Below are 25,887 nucleotides of genomic sequence, written 5' to 3' on the forward strand. Positions count from 1 at the left end.
GCGTAACGTAAGCATAACAGGTCATGTGACTTGTTTATAAAACTTTTCATTGGTTCATTTTACTTTTGTTATTCTAATGATGAAAGGCTTGGTCATATCACCTAAAAATTACGCTTTTGTATTGCTTTCGAACATTATTTTTTCTTAAACATATATGTTATAATGTTCCAGGCTAATGTACTTTCCCGGAAAATTTACAACTGTCCTGCAAGTAAAATATATTCCTTTTTCTAGCAAAAGGGCGTTTCTTCGTCCCATGACGGAGCCGTTGAGTAAAAGATGCTCGGCCTGCTGTCTTAGTCGCCGATACGCCTGAATATCAGATTCTTATTGATCACTTTATGTTGCAGGAGTAAAAAACACAACAGCCCTTGACCATTTATCTTAACTGCGTTCCTGCGTATTATACCTTTTATCCGTCATGTAATTGGACTGCTTTATTTCACTTGCCTTTTACTGATTCGAAAACAGTGACTAAAATTAAAAACTTTACCAATGTAAATACTACTACCATGTTTTGTTTTATAAACCTTTATTGTGAAAATGTCAGTATACAAATACGGGCCTATAACCACGTGGGCCGGCCACGAAGCAAACTGGAATCGTATATGATGAGGAAACATTTACACTGTAGAGGAACGTAACGAGCGAGCCATTAGGTTGCAAGAACTAAGGTGTCTAACATTTGCGGAATCGGTGGACGTACATTTTGTAATTAAAATACGACAGGGCCACTTACAATAACATTTTCTAGATATACATTTGCGGGCAAGTACCATGGGTGACGTTAATTCGAACTTACAATAGTACAGTAATCAATAACACATCAGAACTTTATATCAATAAGGATGTTGAAATATTCAATCAACTCTCGTCCCCGCCCGCCATGTGCTTCAAAACTGCATACGTATCTCGTGATATCAAGGTTGTTCAACCAGTACACAACAAGGAGTTACGGTCCCATTTATACCGGCGCCATTTTGGGCGAGGCCGGGCAGGTCCAGGATATAGTCAAAATGTCTCCACCAACCAGCGGTTGGACCAGAACCCCTTTCGGCAGTCAAAAAATGTTCAGTTAAATGGCAACAGAAGAGATAGGCAACAAGAACCAACAGTCAACAGAGGGGAGGGCAAGATCTAAAGCCATTGTTCTACAAACTCTCAACCAGCCTTGGATGGAAAAATCCTGAAGAATGTACAAACTGAAAACCATTTTTTGTCTGTATAGCATCACCAGCAACGCTTGAGTCAGCTTTGTGTGAAGCCGCCATTTTGATTCAATCAATAGCGTCCCCCTGCACACATTCAGGGACCTGGTTGTGTCTTCAGGTCAAACGGATTGTGAGACAAGATGCAGAAAGGAAAAGGAAAAATGTTCCGCCAGACCTCGGAGCCGGCCGCCTATGTCATGGGCGATCTTTGGCCACACCAGGGCAATAGTGAAGCTGTAAAAGGTGCAAATAAGCTTCAGACAGTGTTACAAGCACTGCTCAGAACTCTCAACTATGGCACCCAACATCCAGGACCTGCCATCCGGATCTTGGCGCCTTGTGCTGGTTCCGACCTATTCACACATCGGTCCGCTACTGACACCACCTTATAAGCCAAAGGGGCACCCCACGCCGACTTTCGGCGCAGCATTGTAGGATGGCCACACCTGTGCGGCAACTTGCTGGACACCACCTCGGTGCCATCCAGATCTCGGCGCGTTGTGCTGCCTTCGGCCTACTGTAGCCGCAAGTGCGGACGCAACTCAGCTGGATAGCGAGTGAAACACCAAGGGGCGCCCCACTGCAGCCGAGGAGCCTCCATCTTGGGGGCGACGCACAGCATCACATTGCTTTCTCAATCAGCCCCCACTGACTGACGCGACCTCACAGGCCAACGGGGCGCCCCACGCCAACTTTCGGCGCAGCATTGTAGGATGGCCACACCAGTGCGGCAACTTGCTGAACACCACCTCGGTGCCATCCGGATCTTGGCGCGTTGTGCTGCCTTGGGCCTATTCGCACATCGGTCCGCTACTGACGCCGCCTCACGTGCCAACGGATTTTCTACGCTTTTTATACCAGCGCGTAACGTAAGCATAACAGGTCATGTGACTTGTTTATAAAACTTTTCATTGGTTCATTTTACTTTTGGTTTCCTAATGATAGAAGGCTTGATCATATGACCTAAAAATAACACTTTTCATTGGATTAAATCATTTTTTTTTTCCCAAACGATGAAAGCCCCACCGTGTTTCTGGATGTTTCAGACTGAAGCTGGCGTCAGCATGAGAGCACCACCATCTCGTGGCTCCGTCGTGGTCATTCCGAGAGCAATCATGGCAGCCGCTCCCCACCGGAAGCCTGCAGGAGTCGGGGGCCCTCAAGACTTTTGTAAAATCTTCAAGGCTCAGGGGACATCCGAGTTCCAAGGTGTCCCAGGGCCATTTTAGTGGACCAGGCCTTAATCCGAAGAGCCGTCCGCCATTTTAAGAGTCCTGTAGCAGCCGCCTATTGCTGCACCGCAAGAGTGGGCGCAACTCAACTACATGGTGAGCGAGACGCTGTAGCCGCAAGAGCGGGCGATAACCAGCTGAATGGAGGATGAGGCACAGTGTAGCAAAAGCGGGCGGAATGGCAACTGAAACGGTAAAGGGGCGCCCCCGTACAGCAGACGAGCCTCCACCTGGGGAGGCCCGTTCCCGCCGCCTCCCCCCCCCCCCCGGGCGCCCCACGCCTTTTTTCGGAGCAGCATTGTAGGATGCCAAAACCAGTGCGGCAACTTACTGGACATCACCTGGTTGCCATCCACATCTCAGCGCGTTCTGCTGCCTTGGGACTATTCGCACAACAGACCGCTACTGACGATGCCTCCCCCCGCACCACCCGGGACGCCCCACGCCGTTTTTCGGAGCTGCATTGTAGGATACCAAAAACCATTGCGGCACCCAGGTAACATCACCTGGGTGCCGTCCAGAACTCAGCACGTTGTGCTGCCTTGGGACAATTCGCACAAAACACAGCTACTAACCATTGTTGCTTCTTTTTAAAAAAAATGTTTAAATGTATTTACTGTTTTTGTTGCGTTGTATATATTTATAAGTTATTAAAATGTTATAATGCTACTACTTTGTTGGAGTGCTATATATTTGTAATGTGACACATAATTGTAAAAACTTTGATGTACAAAGAGGCATCCCTGGAATCTTCCGCTTCAGGCTCGGACCCACACACCCTCACAGTGAGAATCCCCTCCCCAAGCTCAATACAGGATGGATATCCGATAGTAGGAACGCGTGTGGTGTGACGGATCTCATCGGTGGGGGCCTTGATCTACTGTAACTCCTTTGAAGAGGGGTTATTCTCTACATCTGGGGCCATAAACTACACCTGCAGAACTAGGTGATAGCCTGGGACCGGCCTGGACAGTCGGACACAGAGGAAGAGGAGTGTCAGAGGGTGCGGTAGTGAATAGGGTGAAAGGGAGGTGTCGGGCGGGCACAGGGTCTGATTCTCAGAGAAGAACAGCGCAGATGGGAGGAGATTTCTGGCCCATGCATGAGAGAGAGAGCGGGGGTGACCAGTGCATGGGGGAGATGCTTGCGAGGGTGGGAAGCCATGCTGAGGATCAGCGGCGTGCAGAGAGTGGGTCTGGTCAAGGCATCTAAAATGGCTGCCGTGCTCAACAAAAGTGTGGCATTGCAAAAAAGGCAAGATGGCGCAGACAATGTTTATCAATACGAATTAATTTATAACAATTATTTTTAACAAAATATTTACTCGCAGTGACAAAATGGCGGTCAACAGTTCCTGATTTCCATCGAATCGAACGTTAACAGACGTCACGCAGCAAAAAAAAAAAAAACGCTCACGCACAGCCACTGGAAGACATGTATCAACATATATGAGCCTCCTCAGCCACCCTCAGAAAACATAAAGGGTCAGGATACGTCTCCCGTACCCCCTTATACCTAGTAATTTAATTAAATCGAAACACAAAATGCCGAATTCACGTTTCGCTAACAGTTTGCGACCCGGTTCGCGAACCGAGAAGCGCTTCTACCGCAAAAAATCAAATTTTTATTATTTGCCCCACGGGACCCTTTAATAACCCCAACATCATTCCTAGGGGGTCAAGAAGGATCTACATTGCCCCCTTTCATTAAATTCCCCCTTCGTTTTTCTCCTCCTCTTGTCTCTCGATCCTACCGAGAGACAAGATGGCGGCCGCACCGGACTGTTTAGAATGTTGACAGACACCGGAGAGCCAATCAGCTTCGCTACGCAAAGCTCCGTTACGCGAAAAGTACGCGATCTGGTGCGCTATCTGGGACGCTGTCACAGATATATCTGTTTTTTTAAACGTTAATTTCTCAAAATCCACTGGAGCACATATATTAAGACCCAGCAAAGGCACATCGGGCTAACAGTCCCTATAATTTTGCCAAGTTTCGTGTAAATCCATTCAGCCGTTCGAGCTAAAAGTGAGGCCAAAGGCCCTATGGAAAAATGAATGGGAAAAACGCGTTTTGGGACCCCCCTTTTTTCTCGGCCCCCCCTTGACGGAACCCCCCCAAATTTTCAGGGGCTGCTCAGAAACAGAATGTGCCATTTTCCTGAAAATTTCAGCCGATTCCGTCCTCAAACTCCAAAGTTATTTGACATAGATTTTTCAAAAGTTCCATTGAGAAAAAATCCTAACTATATATACCTACTGGCGACCGCCAATAGGTAATATATATCCATATACTTATTCACTCATACAAAAGAATCCTTTTATGGGACACAAAAACCTGTTGCTTACTTTGTGAATATGCTTTTTAATTTTTTAACTGAATACATTTTTGGAGCAGTTCAAGTGCACCTTTTGAGTTACGTCCCCTATATTTTCTGTTCACGATGATTTGTGTGGTAGTTTGTATATATGTATCTATTTATTTATAAAGTGTAACATACACTGGGACAACATCTTGGTGCTAGGAACACAAACCACTAAGCAGCAGAAACAATAACAGGAACATTTTTAGGACAGTTACCAGAGTAGGTGACTCTGGAGGGCTTTTTGTGATTTGTATGACTATGGGAGGCTGCATCACTGAACATGAAGGGTATTCCAAAGCTGTGGACCAATGGTCCAAAAGGCTACTCACAAATTGGCATCACTGGCAGCGAGGCACCTCCAACAATAATCATAATCCATGAAAGAAAAGTGGTGCCAGTTTAGTAAAAGGCACAATGCGCAACATACAGTGTTCTCAGGGTATTATATGCTTGCCTGAGAGCCAATGGAGGGAGCAGCAACCGCGTGATACATGTTTGTATTTATGTGATCCACATAGCAATCTTACTACTATATTTTCAAGACATTGAAGATAGCACTGTCCTACTCCATTAGAGCAATTCGTAGGGTTTTGCAATTACCCACACATGACAACATATTTAACTATGGAGGTGTGCTCATCAAGGAGAAGAAAGAGGAGAATTTTAACCAACACTAAATTAATGAAAATGCATAGCCTAGACTTGTTGATTTTGAAGTAAGAAGATAGATTCCAGACAGAAAATGATTCTTAGATTTTCTTTGCTTCAACTGCATGGGATGGTAAAGGGTCATATGAATGTGGCCAGATGTCCAAGACCCAGCTGGAGTTGTATTCCCAAAACCAAAGTTCAATATTTTCACCATCCATTTTGAAAATTGGTAGACAGCCATAATACTGAGCAGACAGTCTTTAATTTGCCAAATGGAATTGGCAAACTGATGATCAAACTTAAGTTCAAGCTAGGTCTCATCATCTTGAGACATGGTGTTAAATCTGATGGAACGAATGAGCCCACTGAGATGCTGATATGTTTCTATGTAAGTTAATATTGTCATCATAAATATTAATTGATAGCACTGACAATGACGTCACCACTATGTGAACAATATGCTATAGCTTTTTGAAGTCCTTTTTAGCAATACACACTTCAGATTTATGACGTACGTTGCTTCTTAAGACGAAAATATTTTAATTGATTAATCTGCCAATTATGCTGCAGTTTTTCATATATGAGTGACTACGCAAGCTTGGAATACAAAGCAGATAAACTGGTCTGATTTACAAGTGTCAGTACTTAAAATGGCAATTTAGAAGTGCATGTGTTTAATAATTCAGCAGAGTATCTGTTTGTATTTCAGTGCACCCTTGATTAGAATTTAATTCAGAGAATTGGCCTCTCGGACTCTCAGGTTAGAAGTGCTACGTCTCAAAGCCTAACTTAGTACCCCACCTCTGGCATGTTCAAAAGCACGGCATATTGTCAAAACCAAGGGGCATATTATCAAGGGGGTTTATCTCCGCTTTTTTGGATTTAAAACCCAAGAAAGTGGAGATAAAATTATCTCCCTATTACCCAGCTGTCGCTAACACCAGTTAGCGACAGCTAGTAGGAGATAGCGACCATCTTGGGCCCCGCTTTGCATGTCAGTGATATTTATCACTAATGACATGCAAAGTGGGCGTGCCAAGATGTTAGCGACTGGAAACAGTTGCTAACATCGCTATCTCCTATTACCAACTTTTGGAGATATTCGTGCTAAGCGCGAATGTCTCCAAAAGCTAACACCTGCCCTGAGCAGTTCTTAGCCATGTTATCCAATGGGAGGTGGATAACATGGCTAAGAGCATTAGCTCGGTAATGCATGAATATCGCGGACTTTTCAGCGATATTCATGCATTTAGGCCGATTTTTATCGCTTTAGAGATAAACCTTGATAACAAAAAAGGTTCCTAAGCGATAAAAATCGCCGCAGCTCGGCGATAAAAATATTGCCGCTAAACCAACATAGCGATAATTATCGCTAGTTGTTGGTAATATGCCCCTTAGTTTGCCTAAATCATTCCACCACATTTCTCTTTCTTCCACCACCCTACACTTCTAGTATCGTTATACCACTCTTGCAGATTCTTTCCTCTTAGCTTTCTCCAAAGGTCACTTCTTTACTCTTTTTCTTTCTTCTTTGCTTTCCTTATTCTGCCTTTCTCTCTTTTGATCTGGGTCTAAATCAAAGCCTGATGTCGAAAAATATGAGTCAGTCAACATAAATGAGCTTCTGTGCAGTCACCTGCACAAAGAAAGCACTAACAATGTCAGGAGCCCACAATGAAAGATTCTTTGAGCTTTTCACTACATTGTGTTGTATGCAATACTCTCCACCTTTAACATCATCTGATTAAAGTGATAGATCTGAGAAAAGGTTCCCACCGGATCTAATTCGCCTGAAGTTTTCACTTTTTGGTATACCTGTTTTAAGGACTACTACAGTGAGTGCGTCTCCTTCACTGTAAGCTGTGTTATAATATACTGTCAAACAGCAGTGTCTGCCTTTTAAGATAAGGCCTGCTTCAGCCAGCTAGGCTAAAAGGATCTTGGTTGATTCATACACATGTAGGCATACATGTGTGGACTGAGAATCTGAGACTACTGTGTAACTCAGCCCAATATCTGCACAGAGGTAGTCTATTGCAGAAGGGACACTTCACAGATTGGTGCTAATCTGAGCAAGCCTTATAATATACCAGTCAAAAAGATCAATTGATGGACAGAATGTTGAACAATGTCAAACATTCACCCCAGGTTGGACCTTACTTGGCAGTTCAGGCTTACCTGTTCCCATGAAGCACAGGGTCTAGACTGATTTGCATACATTGGGGTGGCATGGTGAGCCAAAGAACAATGGATTTAACCCAGATCTGTTGACTGGGGGTGAATGTTTGATTTGCTCTGCATTCCGTCCATCATTTCGGTGTCTTTTGCTTTTTCTCCCTAAGTGCGCCGGATATGCCCAGACGAGGGTACCAGGCTCACTGTGCCACTCGTTTCAAGCTACCCAGGCTGATGAGGGATGATACCCCAAAACCAGTCCCAGGATGCTTGTTACTGGTCCGGGGAGGACCTGGCTTGGCAGTTTGGGTTGGACTGGTCCGAAGAGGCACAGGACCAAGACTGATTTGCATACGGCTTGGTCTAAACTGGGGTGGTATGGTGAGCAAAAGAACAATAGATTTGACCAAGATGCGTTGATTGGGGGTGAATGTTTGATTTGCTCTTCATACCTTCCATCATTTGTGTGTCTTAGAATATGCAAGAGCATTCAAAGTGTGAGTATGTACATCTGTAGTTTTTTTAATGAAGAATGAAGAGTGTTTACTGGATTGTATGCTATGAGTTAACCGAAGTATGGATTCAATATAGTTAAGCCTAGAGATAAGTGTGATGCACCATTAATACGTAAAGTAGGATACAGAGTGCAGATCTGACATTAACCTCCACATATTATACTCCATATGACACTTCAAGATTTTTCATTTTTCTCTTACTCCATTCCTAATAAGATTTGGGCCTTTGAATCAATCGCTCTGCTGGGTTAAGTTAATTAACTTGCTGGTGAGCTAGCTGAAGGATCAAAGGCCTCCACACAGAATAGAGCGTTAGGCAGTAATAGGCTTGCTCCAGGGAGATGGTGGGAACAAAATCTGAATATGCTAATTGCTTTTCACACATCATCAGGTCTGGGGAAGAATTGACCCCACAGAAACAAAGGAGGGAAACCAGATTTCAAGCCAGTCTTAGGAGGGACTGCAGTTTAACATTTTGAAGAGAGGGGGCCAGCATCCATGGCAGTTATCAGAATGGCTTAGACTCTCAGAGAAGCTCTTTCAATAGACCACTTGTTGACACCATTTTTGAAATTCACAAAATGTTGTGCATGAGATTTGAGGTAGGAGTGGAGTAATGCATCACCTTTGGATTGGGCAAACATACCAAGCTTTAGGAACTTTTAACCCCCACTGCATAAGATGGAGAACAGCCTAGACTTGGGTGAAACAGCACCAGAAGAATAGTCACCTGGGGGAGATATGATAACCTGACACCAGCAGAGATGTGCTTCAGGACTTTTCAGACATCAGCTATCACCCAGGGCCTAGTATTTGTTTTTTCCAGGGCCAGTGTGGCTGGCTCCTACTAGACTCTCTGGGGACAGTGGAGGGATGTGCCTTTTAATGAGGAACACTGGAGGATTCCCCAGGAACGTCTGTTGACTGGACCTGCAAGAGTGTGAGCTCCAGAAGGAGGAAGCCCCTCACTTCCACTAACATAGGTGCTCAGAAAGTGGCCAAACAGGAGAAGTGAGAATTAGACGGTGCAGACAAGGAGTGCATTCTATCTTAGGGCCCTTTGGGTGCTGCCGAGGAGGACTGCTGGTCCAGGAGAAGTTGCAGTAATCTAAATAGAACATCATATGCCAGGAGGGGGAGCAGCAACAATCTTGTCCTCTAAGTAGTGGACAAATTGTTCAGACTAGGAAGTCTGAAATACATGCTCCCAGTGGATGGAGCTGGGCACCAGGAGTAACACAAAACAATCAAGCAAATGTGAAGAATTCTGAGGGTTGCTAAGAGCAAAGCAGCTCCCAGAGGATTACTAACATCAATTTCTTAAAATGTCACCCTGAGTGCCCCTGGTTAAAAAACTCATGACCTTAGGTGACACTACCAGAGATTGTAAGTACGTCTGCGACTTGTGCTTTAGCCCAAAGGCTATCTAGTGCAGGGACTCCTGTTGTAGTATCCAAAGGCTGCCTTGCAAAATGTATAATATTAATGTAAAAATTAATTCCATTCACTCACTTTATTGAAAATGTAAGTGCATTATTGACAGTGACAAAGTTAATAGTGATCATTAAATGTATTACTGAAGGACCTTGAAAGGTTTTATTGGCAATCACAAACTTAACTATTATCAAGTACATGTAGTAACGAATGTCATTGTAAAATGATATCATCCTTGGTCATTTTAATGGTGTTTTATTGGGTTACTTTTGTGGTATTTTTCATCTTCTGTTGTTATTGTGGCACTCTTACAAAGCCAGTCCGTCTGCTTTTGATAACTGCACCACATTGTATTGGGTCTAGTGTATATGTGTGGGGGTATTGCAGTTAGATGGTTCAGGTCTCACCTAGGGTGTGAACTGCTAGGATGGCGTCCCTAAAGATATTTATACCTGTCATCATGTACATATCAGGCATATGTTGTTGCGTGGTCTAGGACCTGCCCCATCCAACCCCACAGCGGGGGCAAGCCCTATGCAGGAGCACGTATCATCTCAGTGGGCAAATATCTGGCTCCAAGCACCATGTCGACGTGCCAATGCAGACCTGCCTTTTGGAAAAGTCCATGAGGCCACTATTGTGGCACGCTGGTGGTCGTTCTGCATATGTAGGTCCTTTTGAGGGCCTAGTATTCTTTGTGTGACGTCTACAATGCTGGCCTAATCCTTTTATTGCACTGTTGCTTTGCTTTTCTCCTTTTTAGAGCAGAATTGCCACTGGGACAGCATTTCCCAGTAGCCCCAGTGGCTGCCATCTTGGGAATGGGGCATCCATAAGCTCATATGCTTGAATATGCTCACTATTCCTTGTCTGCCAATGCACAGAGAGCTCCTGATCCAACTCTGATTCAGCAGAGGATGTTTCCAGGTGTTAGTAACACTGTTCTGGACAGAATATTGCGCCGCAGTCCCAGTCTTTCAAGCAAGAAATGTCAGACATGCCTTTATGGTAAGGCAGGTGATTTGTGGGTTGCACCCGATTACTCGGGCATGGTCAGATCCTCTGCGCATTTTCCTGAAGGGGCGATCGTATCTAAAATGTTCAGTTAAGAAGGAAAAGTGGACTCCTATTCTGAGTGCAAACGGCTCTGCTGCACATCCTAAGAATTAGATTGCTATCATATCAACATTCTTATATGTTCTTACAGGTTGAGAAGCTCTCTGCACTCAGCACTAGGCTCTGCATTAAAGGTGATTTGGTACATCAATGATACATTGCATTGTGTTCTAGTTGGTGCATAGCTGGTTTCTATAACTCGGATTTCAGGGTGCGCTTCAAAAGTAGGAAGACCATGAATGAGAGGTTATCATTCAACATTCATGTGTGTTATTACCTGACATTAAGGATATGGACACAAGGTTCTGAAAAAAAAATCTTATTAGATACTGATACTGAGCCTTACTCAGTGACACAAAAGAAACCTAATTGTGCAAATGCTGATCAATCCCCAGGATATTATATGCATTGTCTGTGTATATTTTTTTTCAATACAGGTTCCCTTTTCTGTTGTTCCCTTCCAAAACCCTTCCCCCCACCTGTCCACTCCAATTCTCAGCTCTATAATAGCATTCCGAGTCGGAGCTGCCTGGAAGTTCATCTTGCAGATCCTGAAAAAGAGGCCACATCTGAGAGTATATATTTGAAAAGTATACCGTAGTATTGAGAAGTGTGTGCATAATGAAGTACTTTTGCTATTTAGGTGATATCATTAACTGGACATTGATTTATTGGGTTTTGCTTGCTGCATACCTCTACTCTCCGATTGTGATCTATCCACGTTAGGATGGGTGTTGACAATGCGGGATGGGACTTGCATTATTTGTAACTGGAATTGAATATCTCTTGGCTTTGAGTTGTCGTGGGTTATTGTTTGATACACTTGTGTTTTTTTTTTAAAAATGTTTATTGTTTGCAAAATTGAGGAGCACTGACTGAGTCGTACCGCATGTGTAATTTACCCATTTTACAACAAATCTTGTTGACTAGCTCTGCCCGTATTTTTACAAACATATCTTGGGTTGTTGAAGCATGTGGTACTCTCTTGGGGACTTAACTATATGTCCATTCTATATTGTGGATGTTTAAAATTATATCAAACAGATATGCTGACATAAGATCTGGGCATAATACCCTCTTTCTTTTTTTGGGGGAGGGGATTGGTATTAAGTGGCTTTTAAGCATGAACATAGAGGATGTTACATATTTATTAATGGAATAACAACTTACGTCGAAACCCTCCCCCTTCATTTAGGTATTGGTTAGGGGATACCGGTACCCTCTGCTCTACTGGAACTTGTTTTTAGAGCCTGCCAGATTTGGCAAATGAAGCTACAATTGACTAAATGATCGAATTCATACATGACCAACTGCATATGGATGGTTCTGACACTAGCTCATGGAGTAGGAAAACTAATGCAAGACAAGACAAAAAAGGTTTGCTCACCTTGTATATATATATGAAAGGGCAATAGGAGACTATATACACAGGTTACATTTTGACATAGCAAAATTAGTGACATAGGAAGGAGGGTTGGTAAATTATATGACGATGAAAGAAAATGTGGTAACTATTTGGACTGAGTATGAATCCATATTGACGCCTTTCCCAAAATGGTCCCCTTACCCATATTGTGATCACATGTGTCCAATAGCCTGTTCTTATGACCAATACGGATACCTCAAATACATTATATTCACATTGTTTGATAGATTTGATCATTGGTAATTCATAAGTCTGTAATTTGGGACCTGTAGACCTCAAACTTGATTATTATATAAATAACTTATCCTAGGCAACTAATATGTCCTGAGGGGATAGCAGGTACTGTGAAACATCAATTGTTGTAGCCAAACAACATAGAACATCTAATGTAGTGCACATCAAAATATTAACAGTAGAAAAAAGTGATGTTCATGATTCATTTATTAAAAATACACAAAATATTTATTTAGATCGCTGACATAGTTAAAAAATCATATAATTCATTTCTCATGGATGTTACAAATTACAATATTATAAATGACAATAGTTTCAGTTTATACACATATGTTAAAAAACAAATAAAAAGACCAAGCAAGTGGAGTTAATGGTATGTCTCTACGCGCGTTTCGGCGTATTCACGCCTTCTTCTGGAGAACCACTTGATATTTCTAAAAAGAAATAAAATATATTTACAACTGTGTACAGAGCATATGATTACAGTTTGTGTGCACTACATTTACAGACTATAGGCTACATTCATTAACTACATGAGGCTTTGGAGTACATTACTCAGAATGCTGGCTGCGACATATTGAGGTATAGATTAAATTCTGTTTTTGAACATTTTTAGATGACGACTATAACTTTACTCCTGGATCAATATGTCTATAAGGGAAGGGGTATGTTATGAGTCTCTATAGGGTCCTAACATATATAATTCGAAATATAAGGATCTTATAGTTGGGTATAGCTAAGGAACTTATCTTTCATAACACTTCTCGTCAAGTTCTTACCCTAAATGATTGTGTTAGCAGATCAATCTGGGTCTAAGTTCTATCTCTGTAGGCAAATCTTTGGAAATAATGTCGTGTCCTTTAATACAAGGTAAACAGAGAGAGAAAAATGCAGATGTAATAATCAGGATGTGTGTGCGCTATTTATTTGGTATAGAGGTACATGTTTGTGATGGTTACCTTATGGATAGAAATCCGTGACTTTAATTTATTTCTCTATATTCTTTGAGTCAACATGCGAGATGTGTTGATCTGTAGACTTTCGGCTTGTGGTGTTAGTTTCAAGAGATGCACACTGCAGAACATAATATGTTACTGTTAGGCTTTATGACTGGTTGTTTTGTTTAAACAAACCTATAGTACTATCTTAATGGTTGATACCTTAATATATACTGACCGTGGTTTGGATGATTATGTTTCATGTGCGATAATGCATCTGTAGTCAGCCAAAATTAGAAGGTAACGATTTACACTTGGCGATGCCTTGGGTTGAACCTATAAATGCAGGGTATGGTGAGGCTAGAATCTCGAAGTTAATCACAACTAATAGACAAACCTAATTAAGTGGTTCTTTCTCTTAAATAAAATATGACATCGACGGAACAAGCAAAAATTGGACTCAGATAATACCTTATGGTTTGATAGCTCTAGGTTCCCAATACAGGTGGATAGGGGCATAGATGACCTCCTATTCCTTGGTTTGATGTCTAAACAGAACAGAAAAAAAACAGAGCGTCATATTAATTAGTTGTAATTTTAATACTCCTATGCACCATACCGTGCCCTATCGAAGTTAGTGAAATGCTCTGTACCTTTTGTGTATATACACACAGGGAGACATGGCTTTATTTCTAACATTTTTTATTTAAATAATGGCCATGTATAGTTTAACAAGTGGACTCTTGGATTTCCAGTATTTAACATCAAGAATGATTAATTATCATGTTCGATGTTAAGAGTTAAAGCTCCTTGGTTTCAAGCGTGATAACAAACTATTGTTGCACCGACGTTATATAAAGTATCAGATTTCTATCTTATTTTTACACCCTATACGTTCGTGAGGGATTGGTATTTCATAGTTGCTGATTTATAGCGTGGGTTATCTAGTTTAAACAGTGATCTTTAACCTCGCTTGCAGTGCGGGGAAACTATCAACGGAGGTACAGAAAGCCTCATTTAACGATGGCTTCATGTAAATTAAAGCGTCTATCTCTATCTGCGCAGCTTTTCCTAATGAGCCTGCTTAGTCTCTTACCTGATCGTGTCTGTTGTCGTGGCCTCAAATGGGGGTCTGTTGCGGTATCATGTTTCCCTTAATGCTCACCTTATTTATATTTACAAAAAAGGCGCGAATCTTAGTTTAATTTGTCTCTCCGCCTCCCTGTTGTGACATGGTCCAGGTACGGTGGCTCATGGATGACATGGTGGAGCACGTCTCCATTATAAAAATAGTTGATGGACTATGCTAGTAGCCATATTGGAGTGTATTGTGAGTTCAGTTCTGTGGATACTGACAAAAGACTGTGTATTCTGTCTTTATCGAAGATATCATCACTAATCTTTTTTTTAAAAAACCATATTACATGACTGAATAATGCATGCGTTTTAAAGCCTAGTTAAGCAAAATATCTGTAACTCACGGTTGCTTATATTTTGTTTTCCTCTGATTATAGACAAAAGATAGAAGATCGTATGTTGTCTTTTTTTTTTTATGGAGTTATATTTTGATTAGCAGTGTTTATAACTCATATGAAGCTATCAAGAGAGATATATGTATTTTATTTTGTTATTTGTGATGGCTACCTGATAGCAACTTAAGGTTACTTGTATTGGTTCGGTTACAGATTTGTACTAATCTATTTATCTGAGAGTTCACAGATTTGCCAGGTGAAATTACTCGGGGGTATATATACTTAGATTGGGACTCCCTATTTAGGTGTTGTATCTTATTGCGTTTTCCCCCGGTATTTAATTGTTCAAACCATTGGGGTATGATGCCAGACGGAAAATCCAATACACTTCGCGTTTTTTGCGAAATTGCTCTGTGTTTGCGATGTTTGCATGATTACAGTTTTCTATGATATACCACCGAATATCAGTGTGTTTATGTTGGAAGTCTAGATAGTGCTTCACCAGCGGTGCATTAATTTTTTGTGTTCGGATAGCCGAGCGATGTTCGGTTAATCTTGTTGCAAGGGATCTAGATGTCTCTCCTACGTATCCTAGCCCGCGTGGGCATAGGAGTAGATAGATTACGTTTTTGCTCTTACAGTTGGACATTTTTGTTGGTTTAATAGTAAACCCCTGATACTCAATATTAGGACCCACTATGGCTGAAGCGCATGCTATGCATGAGTTACAAGTGTAGGTGCCTGTCACTGGGGTACTTCCATCTATGGTTCTCTGACACATTAAGTGACTCTCTGTAAATCTAGAGTGGGTTACTATATCTTTGATATTTTTATTTCTTCTCTGTGCAAAAATGGGTTTAGGTAAACTAGTGTTATTTTCTGAGCTGCTATTTAGGATATGCCAGTTTGTCATTATTATATGCCTCACTGTGCTATTTAGGGTGGAATGTCTGGTTATGCATATCAGTTGGTTTTTGTTTTGCTTAATTTTAGGTGTTAGAAGGGAATCTCTATCATAAAAGCGCGCCCGCTTAAATGATGTGCGGACCAACCTATGAGGGTATCCTCTTGCTAAGAACTTAGCTTTGAGGACTTTAGCTTGTATATCATAGTCGGTGATGTTTGAGCAATTCCGCCGTAAACGGAGAAATTGGCTGAAAGGGATTCCTTCTTTTTGTGCCCGAGGGTGGTAACTGTCAAAGTGCAGTAAAGTATCTTGGGTTGTTGAAGCATGTGGTACTCTCTTGGGGACTTAACTATATGTCCATTCTATATTGTGGATGTTTAAAATTATATCAAACAGATATGCTGACATAGGATCTGGGCATAATACCCTCTTTCTTTTTTTGGGGGAGGGGATTGGTATTAAGTGGCTTTTAAGCATGAACATAGAGGATGTTACATATTTATTAATGGAATAACAACTTACGTCGAAACCCTCCCCCTTCATTTAGGTATTGGTTAGGGGATACCGGTACCCTCTGCTCTATTGGAACTTGTTTTTAGAGCCTGCCAGATTTGGCAGATGAAGCTACAATTGACTAAATGATCGAATTCATACATGACCAACTGCATATGGATGGTTCTGACACTAGCTCATGGAGTAGGAAAACTAATGCAAGACAAGACAAAAAAGGTTTGCTCACCTTGTATATATATATGAAAGGGCAATAGGAGACTATATACACAGGTTACATTTTGACATAGCAAAATTAGTGACATAGGACGAAGGGTTGGTAAATTATATGACGATGATAGAAAATGTGGTAACTATTTGGACTGAGTATGAATCCATATTGACGCCTTTCCCAAAATGGTCCCCTTACCCATATTGTGATCACATGTGTCCAATAGCCTGTTCTTATGACCAATACAGATACCTCAAATACATTATATTCACATTGTTTGATAGATTTGATCATTGGTAATTCATAAGTCTGTAATTTGGGACCTGTAGACCTCAAACTTGATGGCATGCTTTTTCCTCTCTACTCAGATAATAATGTCTGCAGACTACTCTGTTGGTGGGGAGGGCCTGCAAGAATGTCACATGAGTTTGTTTGTTATGTTGTTAGCGTAGAAGTAGTATGTCAATTATTGTTGTTTTCAAAACACATTTGTATTGTGAAATGATGTCAAATATAGTAGACATGTCAGTTCTTGTAATATATATACATATATATATATATTCACTGAAAAAACCATAGGTTGCACACATGTTATAGTTAGCTGGACATTTCACTCATACAAAACCATTGAAATTCCCCAGTTATAATTAGTTCGGCTAACTATAACTAACGTGCCCGCAATGCACTGCTGATGATGTCACATATTACATCACTCATGACATGGTCAGTGACATCAATGATGACATCACTGATGACATCTCAAATGACATCACTGATGACATCATCCTTGTGAAAGAGTGGCAGACCTCCTCTCAGCGTAATATAACCTTTGATAAACACATTCAAAAATAGAAACTAAAAATTTCAAAACAATGGAGATACCAATGCCAGTTACAACAACCTATTCAGTAATTCCAAAATCTACATACACATCCACTCATTCACCAACAGTTCTATATAGTCACTCATACATGTACTCACTCATCATATGCATTCATACACCTGTACATCCTGTTACACACCGATACTAATCCATAGAGTTACTCACGCACATACTCACACATGCAAATAAACAAACATCCATTTACTTGCATATACAGCTATACACACACCACTGCACTTTACTTCAACAGAAACGTACACACACTTACTCTCTTAAACAATCACTTATAGAAACACATACTTATTTATACAGGAACTCTTCCAATCTCTCACTCTCACATATACTCACTTATATACATCAATACTCACATATACTAGTTTAAAACATATGTACTTACTCATAAAGACACTATTGAGATAGTTATTTACTCATTAACACACCCATACACACACTCATCCACCCATACAGTCCTACACACATGCTGTCTTAAAAAAAAATACAAACAGTGAGTCACTCATTCATGCATCCATACGCTCGGTAATATCCCCCACCGAACCATACAGACACTCATACTGATATTCAAAAAACAAACTAATAACCCATATACACACTCATGTAGCTACTCACCAACCCATGCAGCCACTTATACACAAAGTGAGACACTGATATAGTTATTTAAATATTTAAACATTACTCGCTAATACATGTATTCACTAAGATACAATTATTAAGTCAGTTATACAATCAATTTTACAAAAAAACCATCTATTTAGACACTTATTTACCCATTTATTCTTCCATCATCCTTTAGAGATACATATATAAAAAATATTTATTTTTCAGAAAGACAAACATTCACTGGATGATGTCATCAGTGATGTCATCAGTGATGTCATTTGAGATGTCATCAGTGATGTCATGAGTGATGTCACTGACCATGTCATAAGTGATGTAAGATGTGACGTCATAAGCAGTGCATTGCGGGCGCCCAAGTTATAGTTAGCTGAACTAACTATAACTGGGGAATTTCAATGGTTTTGTATGAGTGAAATGTCCAGCTAACTATAACATGTGTGAAACCTATGTTTTTTTAAGTGAATATATATATATATATATATATATATATATATATATATATATATATATATATATATATATATATATATATATATATATATATATATATATATATATATATATATTACCTACTGGCGGTCGCCAGTAGGTATATATAGTTAGGATTTTTTTCCTATGGGACTTTTGAAAATTCTATGTCTAATAACTTTGGCGTTTGTGGACGGAATCGGCTGAAATTTTCAGGAAAATGGCACATTTTGTTTCTGAGCAGCTCCTGAAAATTTGGGGGGGGTTCGTCAAGGGGGGGCCGGGAAAAAAGGGGGGTCCCAAAACGCGTTTTTCACATGTTAATTTCCATAGGGCGGTTGGACTCACTTTTAGCCCGAACGGCTGAATGGATTTCCACGAAACTTGGCAAAATTGTAGGGACTGTTAGCCCGATGTGCCTTTGCTAGGTCTCAATATATGTGCTTCAGTGGATTTTGAGAAATTAACGTTTAATTCAAGATATATATCTGTAACAGCGCTCCGGGCAGCTATCCGGTTAGCGAACCTTTCGCGTAACGGAACTTTGCGATGAGAAGCTGATTGGCCCTCCGGTGTCTGTCAACATTCTAAACAGTCCGGAGCGGCCGCCATCTTGTCTCTCGGTAGGATCGAGAGACAAGAGGAAGCCAAAACAAAGGGGGAAATTACCATAAGGGGGCATAGTAGATCCTCGTTGACCCCCTAGGTTTTATGTGGAGGTTTTAAAAGGGCCTAGGAGGGTCCAAAAAAAAAAATTTTTTTTTGCGTGGTAAGCGCCAAGTTCGCGAACCGGATAGCTTTCTGGGCAGCGAACTTTATGGATAAAAGAATGAAAGACTTTTCTAATACTGTATGTTAATTGTTTGTTGTTTTTCTTGTTTTTTTTTGTTTTCTTTGTTTATTTTTTTTTTTTATTATGATTGTGTTTCATACTTTATTAAATTTTCTAACATTTCATTGTCAGAAATGTCATAATTTATTATAGGGTGTAATTGTTTTTCATTTTGAAGCAAGTTGTCTACTGCTTCAACACATTGTAGAAGTTCGTGGTCTCTACTGTCATCCATAAAGTCATCAAGTTTGTCTTGGCTGCTCTCCTTCAGTTCAATCGAAAATGAAACTTGTTGTTCGCCTTCCATTTTGCCTGAAATTTTGAATAAGAAAATATATATTAGTAGAGATAGGGCACTGTTGGGATTAATTTTAGATAGGCAGTTTTTATCAGTGAATTTATCTTTTGGCAGTGTATAGTATGAGAGTGGAAATAGGACTATAAAAAAGTGTATGTGATTTAACCAAGACAAGCCTTACTCCATTGATAACTATAACAGAGAAGTCTATCTAAATACATTACTACTACAGAGGGATAGTGTATATCTAGCAGAAAAAGTCTACTATATTAAGTCATAGTGCACAATATATTAAATTATAACTTACCTTCACAAAGAAGTTGAAGTTTTTTGAAGCTTTTGAAATAGGAGGTACAACAAGAAGTAGTAGTCAAAATGGCTGTGTTTCCTTCTCTCCCTTTATATATATACAGGTATATAACCAATCAAATGTCAGGTAATAAAAGTAGAAAATGAAAGTAACATTTTCATTGGTTGTCAATTCCAACAATTCAGATGTGTTTTGTGAAGTAATTTACCTCACGGTACTTGGAGAGGTCTACAGGCTAAATGGCTAAATGGAATTTCAATGAAATTTGTGAGAATGGAAGGGATTGTTATGTAGTATGAGCTAATCTATATTTGGTGAGAGTGTCTCTAGTCGTTTTTCTGTAAATTACTTTCCCACCTTTTTTTAGGACCGCTTTCCGGGAAGCTGCCCGGTTAGCGAACCTTAAGCGTCACGGGAGTCCACCATTTTGTGTTTCGTTCGCATTAAGATACAAGATGGAGGGCAAATAATGTTTAGAATGGGTAGAAGGGGTCATGGTAGACTTATCTTGACCCCCTAGGTTTTCTGAGCGTGGCTGAGGAGGCTTATATGTGCGGAAAAAAAAACTTTTTTTTAAAAAATTCCGCGAGGTTAGCTTTCGGTTAGCGAACCGGGTAGCGCTCCGGGGAGCGAATTTTGTGGAAAATTAGTGAAAAAAGTTAGAGAAAAATAATAATTGTGAGTGATCAGATGTAGGGTAGCTCTGAGAAGAGCTTTTGGGTTTATGGTACATTTAGGTACTTATAAGTAGGTACCAATGCACAGTCTTAAATTTAGAATGAAAATTCTGTTGCCCTCATCTGAGAAGTGAACTCCATCTCCTCTGTAGATATCTTGCATGTAGTAACGCAAGTTATTGTTGTACAGAGAGCCCATTCCATGGTCTCTCATGTAAGCTGAAACAGATTTGTTTACATGCTTCCTCGCTTTCTCAATTTGTGGACAAAATTGGTTGGACCACCTCCATTTCTGTCTTTGGCATATATTGGAATATACCAAGGCAGTTTGAGGAAAAAGTGCCATTAATTGCTCCAAGGTGTCCTTTAAAAGCATTTCCAGACCTACCCCTGTCAAAGTGCCCAAATCATTACCTCCACAGTGCACTATTAACAGGTCAGGTTTTGGCAAATGCATAAAGGTTTTCACCAATGGTATCAATTGGTGACATTTTAATCCTCTTTGGCCCAACCAGTTAATTTCCACATCTTGTAAATTGAGGTTGTGTAAATTTCTGCTCTCAGCATACCTTTGAGCCCAGTGGATGTAACTATGTCCAACAATCCAGACGTTAAACATGGTGGAAGAAGGTTGTTCTGCAGTCAGATGAAGTGTGGTAATGAAAGGGCAGTTGAAACAGTAGGAGTTTCTAAAGAAAAAAAACTGTGGATTTACAATGCTAATGATTCATTAGCAGTGATTGGTGCATTTCCATTTCTGAAAACAGAAAGTTAGGGTGCATGGATGTGTTCTTTGAAAGATGTAATTTGAATGGTCAAGGAAGAAACAATTAATGAAAGATTGCACTGGATACGCAGGTGCACTGAGAGTTCAGAGTTCAATTGAAACATTGTTGTGTGAATTTGCAAACATGAGAGGTCTTCCAGGAGGTGGTTGCTATGGAAACAAAGCAGACAGGGCAGAGGGGGGAAGGGTTTTGATTTGAAAAAAGTGAGGGAAGAGGTATGATTGGCTAATATGTGAGATATGTGAAAAGAATATCTGTATTTCTGTGCTTTCAATAGCTGCAGCCATTGGAGTGCATCCTTTTTCTTCTGCTGAAGACAATTTGGTGTATTTCTGAGACTGTTTTCAAAACTCAAAAAATATTTGCTAAGGTGAGAAAAGATTTATTTAATTTAGATAGAGAATAGTATGATTTAAGGAGAAAATGATGAAGAAAGCTGTGTTTTTAAAATGTGGTTTTGTCTCTAGTTATATACTAATAGAATTAGTTTCATAGAGAAATTATAATTGCATATTTGGTGTAACATTCTGGCATGCAGTAACACAAGATATTGTAATACATGGAGGCCATTTCATGGTCTGTTATGTAAGCTGAAACAGATATGTTGCTTTTAAAAACGATTTCAGAAATCAATTACATTTCTGGATATTTACTGCTAGAGCTTCATAGGTTGTTTTGGGCCATATTTATAAGGTATTTGAGTGTCTAAGATGTTATGTTTTCCTTTTAAAATGTAAAGTGTTCCTCATGGGGCAAGTGTCTTGTAAATACGCTCCCACTTGTGCTTGGCAAATTTAGATTTTGATTATGGGAGTTACCTAGCCATGTTAATAGTGTCCCAAAAATGGTGCTAGGGCATTCCAGAAAACACTTTCATGTGTCTCAAGGACATTTTTAGTTATTTCTTCATGAATGCAGGTATACAATTGATTTATATGCTGTGTTTAAAAACGAATTTTGAAATGAATTAAATTTCAGGATATGTAGTGTTAGAGCTTCATGGGTTGTTTGGGGTCATATTTAGAAGGCATTTTAGTGTCTTTGATGTTATTTTTCCCTTTTTAAATGGAAAGCGTTCCTCATGGGGCCCTGAGCAGTTCTTAGTATAAATAAAGTTTGGTCTGAGTTGAAACAGTATTAAATGATTTCCAACAAACACACACTCACCATGGAGTTGTTTTTAAAAAAAAGGATGAATCGAAGAGAAAAAGTAAATTATTCATTTATAGACATTTTGGCATTATTAATCATGCACGGTCAGATTTGATCCAAAAGCAGCCAAAATTTGAAAAACATGTTGTAGTATCCACATGTACTTAAAGCAATACATAAGATATTCATCGGACGTGCTCTCAGAAAGAAGGGGAGGGAGAGTGAGTGGGTAAGTGAAAGGGACAGGTAAAGGTATGGTGACAAAGTGGTTACATCCAAATCGACACTTGAAAAACCTCTACTAGCAGGTTAATGAGCAAAGGTTCCCAAAGTCACATCACACATAGGGAACAATAGTCCATCGTTTAGTTGGTTCCTATGGTGTGTAAGTGAAGGCGTAGTTCTACGTTTCGACCCCTGTTTACGCTAAAGGGCTGGTTCAGAGCCTCATGGTGGGGTCTTCATCAGGAAGAAAAATGGAGAGCCTACAAAATAATTGTGACACGAGATTTAATATTTATATGGTGAGAAAAGTGATAGTATACAGAAAGACGTGGGTGGTTACCTACGTCGTCAAAAACGGCCATCAAATGTTCCGTTTGGGAAATCTGGGCTTCCTCGAGCTCCACAGTGTGCTGGAAAATAGTTGAAAGGTGCCATCAGGGCCCTGACATACAATAATAATAAAGAAAGGTCGGGGGTTTAAAAAGGAGGGACTTACTTGGCATGTAGACTAACACACAGCCAATGGGCATTGGTGAATCGATCCTCGATGTGTCAATATAGCTTTAAAACTGTAAAAAGAAGGGAATGGTATTTTAGCATCGGCGGTCTGGTCGTGATGCCGCATATAATGAGTAGTGACGGATGGTCACATTCGTTGGGCTGAAAGTTACCTGAAAAACGGGAACGCACCGCCGTGCTGTATCACCGTCAGCGTCCTGCATCCGAGTGAGCTCGCGGTGCAGGCGCTCAATGCCAGTAACTAATGGAAAAAGGGGCCCGACTCGCGGGTCCAATCAGGGACGAGGCTTGTCATCATGTTGGAGGGAGCGTCTCGAAAGAGCTAAAAGTGGATCAGAAAGGAGCCTGTGTACGAGTTAGTACTAAATCACGGCAAAAATATCCAAATGTGAGCATTGGTCAGAGGAACAGTAATATATAAAATTTCATATAAAATTTTAACATGTAAAAGACCAAACAAAAATAACAGCGCAACATTTGCGGCCCAATAGCCAATTCCTGGACGTAACAGTTATGTAAACACATTACTGAGAATGACAGATGCAGTAAGTAAGTAGGAAATGTCCCATGGTCTTATTCAGGATTCAGTCCCGCCATCTGCGAGAAGTTGGCCTCAAGTTCATTTAGCCCATTGGTTATTGTCTGAAACATTTGCATCCATTTGCATTCCCTTATATCCAGAATCGTATTCAAATTTCCCCCCCGTGGGCCCAGGGAGATTTTTTCAATGACCACCCAGCGAATGGATTCAGGCAAGTGGTTTTTTTCAATGAAATGATCTACCAAAGGGGCCCCTTGAGTAGAACAGCGAATACGGCTGCAGTGTTGAAAAATGCGATTTTTTATTTTCTGCTGTGTCTGACCGATATACATAAGGTCACAGGGACACAGGATGGCATAGATCACCCCGCTCGAGTTACAGTTGGTCAGTGACTTAAACTCTATTGTGAGTCCGTTGTACTGCATTTGTTTGCTCTCCAAACACATTGGACAGGCTTTGCATTTGGTGCATTTAAAGTGGCCCACTAGTTCTGGTAGATTCCATAAGCTGTGAATCGTGGGTGCTGGTGGGGTTCCTAACAGGGAACGTACCACAAAATCTCTGACATTCCTGGATCTTTTGAAGGCATGCATGGGGGGATGGGGAACCCCCAAGACCTCTCCTACCATGTTCCAATGCTGGTTGACAATTTTGCGAATGGCGTTGCTTTCAGTGCAGAACGTCGTCACACAAATCATTCGGTCCTGGGCTGTTGATCTGGTTCTGGGTTCCAGTAGTGTTGTTCTGTCTTGGAACCAAGCTCGCTTTCTTGATCTCTTGACAAGACGTTGGGGGTAGCCTCGGTCTATCAGTCGACTGATCAAATCATCAGATTCCCTAAAAAAATCTTCCTTGAGGGAGCAATTCCTGCGTAACCGAAGAAATTGGCCAAAGGGTAAGTTGTCCCTGAGTCCTCTGGTGTGGTGACTCGTATATCTTAGTAGGGAATTTCTTTCAGACGGCTTACGATACAAAGTAGTGTACAGGTAACCATCCTTCTCCTTGATACTTAAATCTAGAAAGTCTATTGATTCTTTGTTGAGCTGCATGGTAAATTTAATGTCTTGTGACTGACTGTTCAACCAGGCCAGGAACTCATTGAGGGTTGACTCTTGACCAGTCCATATTAAGAGGACATCATCAATGTATCGATGCCACGAAGTAATCATTGCTCTGTATGGGTTGTTGTGTGAGAGGATACTATCCTGTTCTATTTCTGACATATAGAGAATGGCCAAGTCAGGCGCAAAGGCAGCGCCCATTGCTACTCCTTTACTTTGTTCATAGAAGGCATTTTGGAAAATGAAAAAGTTTCTGGTCATGGCGATTTCTAGAAGTGCCACTAGGAATTCCGTAGGTACTGGGGTGGGTTGTTCCCGACCCTCAAGTACTCGTCTCATGCAATCCAGTGCTGGTCTTTGAGGGATGCTGGTATATAGGGAGACGATATCCATAGTCACCAGGATCTGTTCATTTTTGTTAAAGGGTTCATTATCAAGGAGAGTGATAACTTGTGTGGTGTCTCTTAGGTATGTAGAAGTGGCCTCTGCTAATGGTTTGAGGAAGACATCAATGTATTTACAGAGTGGTTCCAGTAGCGATCCACACCCTGAAATGATCGGTCTTCCCGGTGGTTTAGCTGGGTCCTTGTGGACCTTGGGTAGGACGTATATAGTTGGTATTCTGGGTTGACCCACATTGAGATACTCCGATTCTTTTTTGGAGAGGAAACCCATCTCGAGTGCCTTGGTCGTTATAGCTGTGATGTCTGCGCGTAGTTCTCTGGTTGGGTCACGTCTTAGGAGTCTGTAGCTGACACCATCAGATAGCTGTGATTGAATTTCTGCTTTGTAATCTTCCACATCTAGTACCACAATCGATCCGCCTTTGTCGGCGGGCTTGATGACCACCGCCTTGTTGTTCTTGAGTGTTTCCAATGCATGTCTCTCCTCCTTTGTGATGTTGTGTCTAACATATTGTTTCTTCTCAATGGTTCGGAGAACGTCTCTCATGACAATACTCTCGTATGTAAGGATTTCATGTGATACCGAAGATGATGTGGGCATGAAGGTGGAAGGAGGTCTCAAGTTAGTGAAGGATGACATCACTGGGGTCGGTTTATTCCTGAAGAAATATCTCAACCTCACTTTTCTGAAAAATC

General features: G+C 40.8%; 3 long non-coding RNA genes across 3 annotated transcripts; all 3 read right to left on the minus strand.

The window, feature by feature from the left end:
* Positions 1-12,548: 12,548 nt before the first annotated feature.
* On the minus strand, positions 12,549-13,210 carry LOC147723001 (uncharacterized). The gene is made up of 2 exons (XR_015310054.1): positions 13,139-13,210; positions 12,549-12,793 (listed from the first exon to the last, which is right to left on the minus strand). It is a non-coding gene; the product is annotated as an uncharacterized LOC147723001 (long non-coding RNA).
* A 129-nt stretch (positions 13,211-13,339) lies between these two features.
* Positions 13,340-14,512, minus strand: LOC147723002 (uncharacterized). The gene is made up of 4 exons (XR_015310053.1): positions 14,394-14,512; positions 13,769-13,845; positions 13,536-13,633; positions 13,340-13,433 (listed from the first exon to the last, which is right to left on the minus strand). It is a non-coding gene; the product is annotated as an uncharacterized LOC147723002 (long non-coding RNA).
* An 8,035-nt stretch (positions 14,513-22,547) lies between these two features.
* LOC147723003 (uncharacterized) lies at positions 22,548-23,235 on the minus strand. Its single transcript, XR_015310055.1, has 3 exons — positions 23,163-23,235; positions 23,011-23,076; positions 22,548-22,926 (listed from the first exon to the last, which is right to left on the minus strand). It is a non-coding gene; the product is annotated as an uncharacterized LOC147723003 (long non-coding RNA).
* Between the last annotated feature and the right edge of the window lie 2,652 nt (positions 23,236-25,887).

The sequence above is a fragment of the Lissotriton vulgaris genome, chromosome 4_1, assembly GCF_964263255.1.
Source record: "Lissotriton vulgaris chromosome 4_1, aLisVul1.2, whole genome shotgun sequence".
Taxonomy (NCBI): domain Eukaryota; kingdom Metazoa; phylum Chordata; class Amphibia; order Caudata; family Salamandridae; genus Lissotriton; species Lissotriton vulgaris.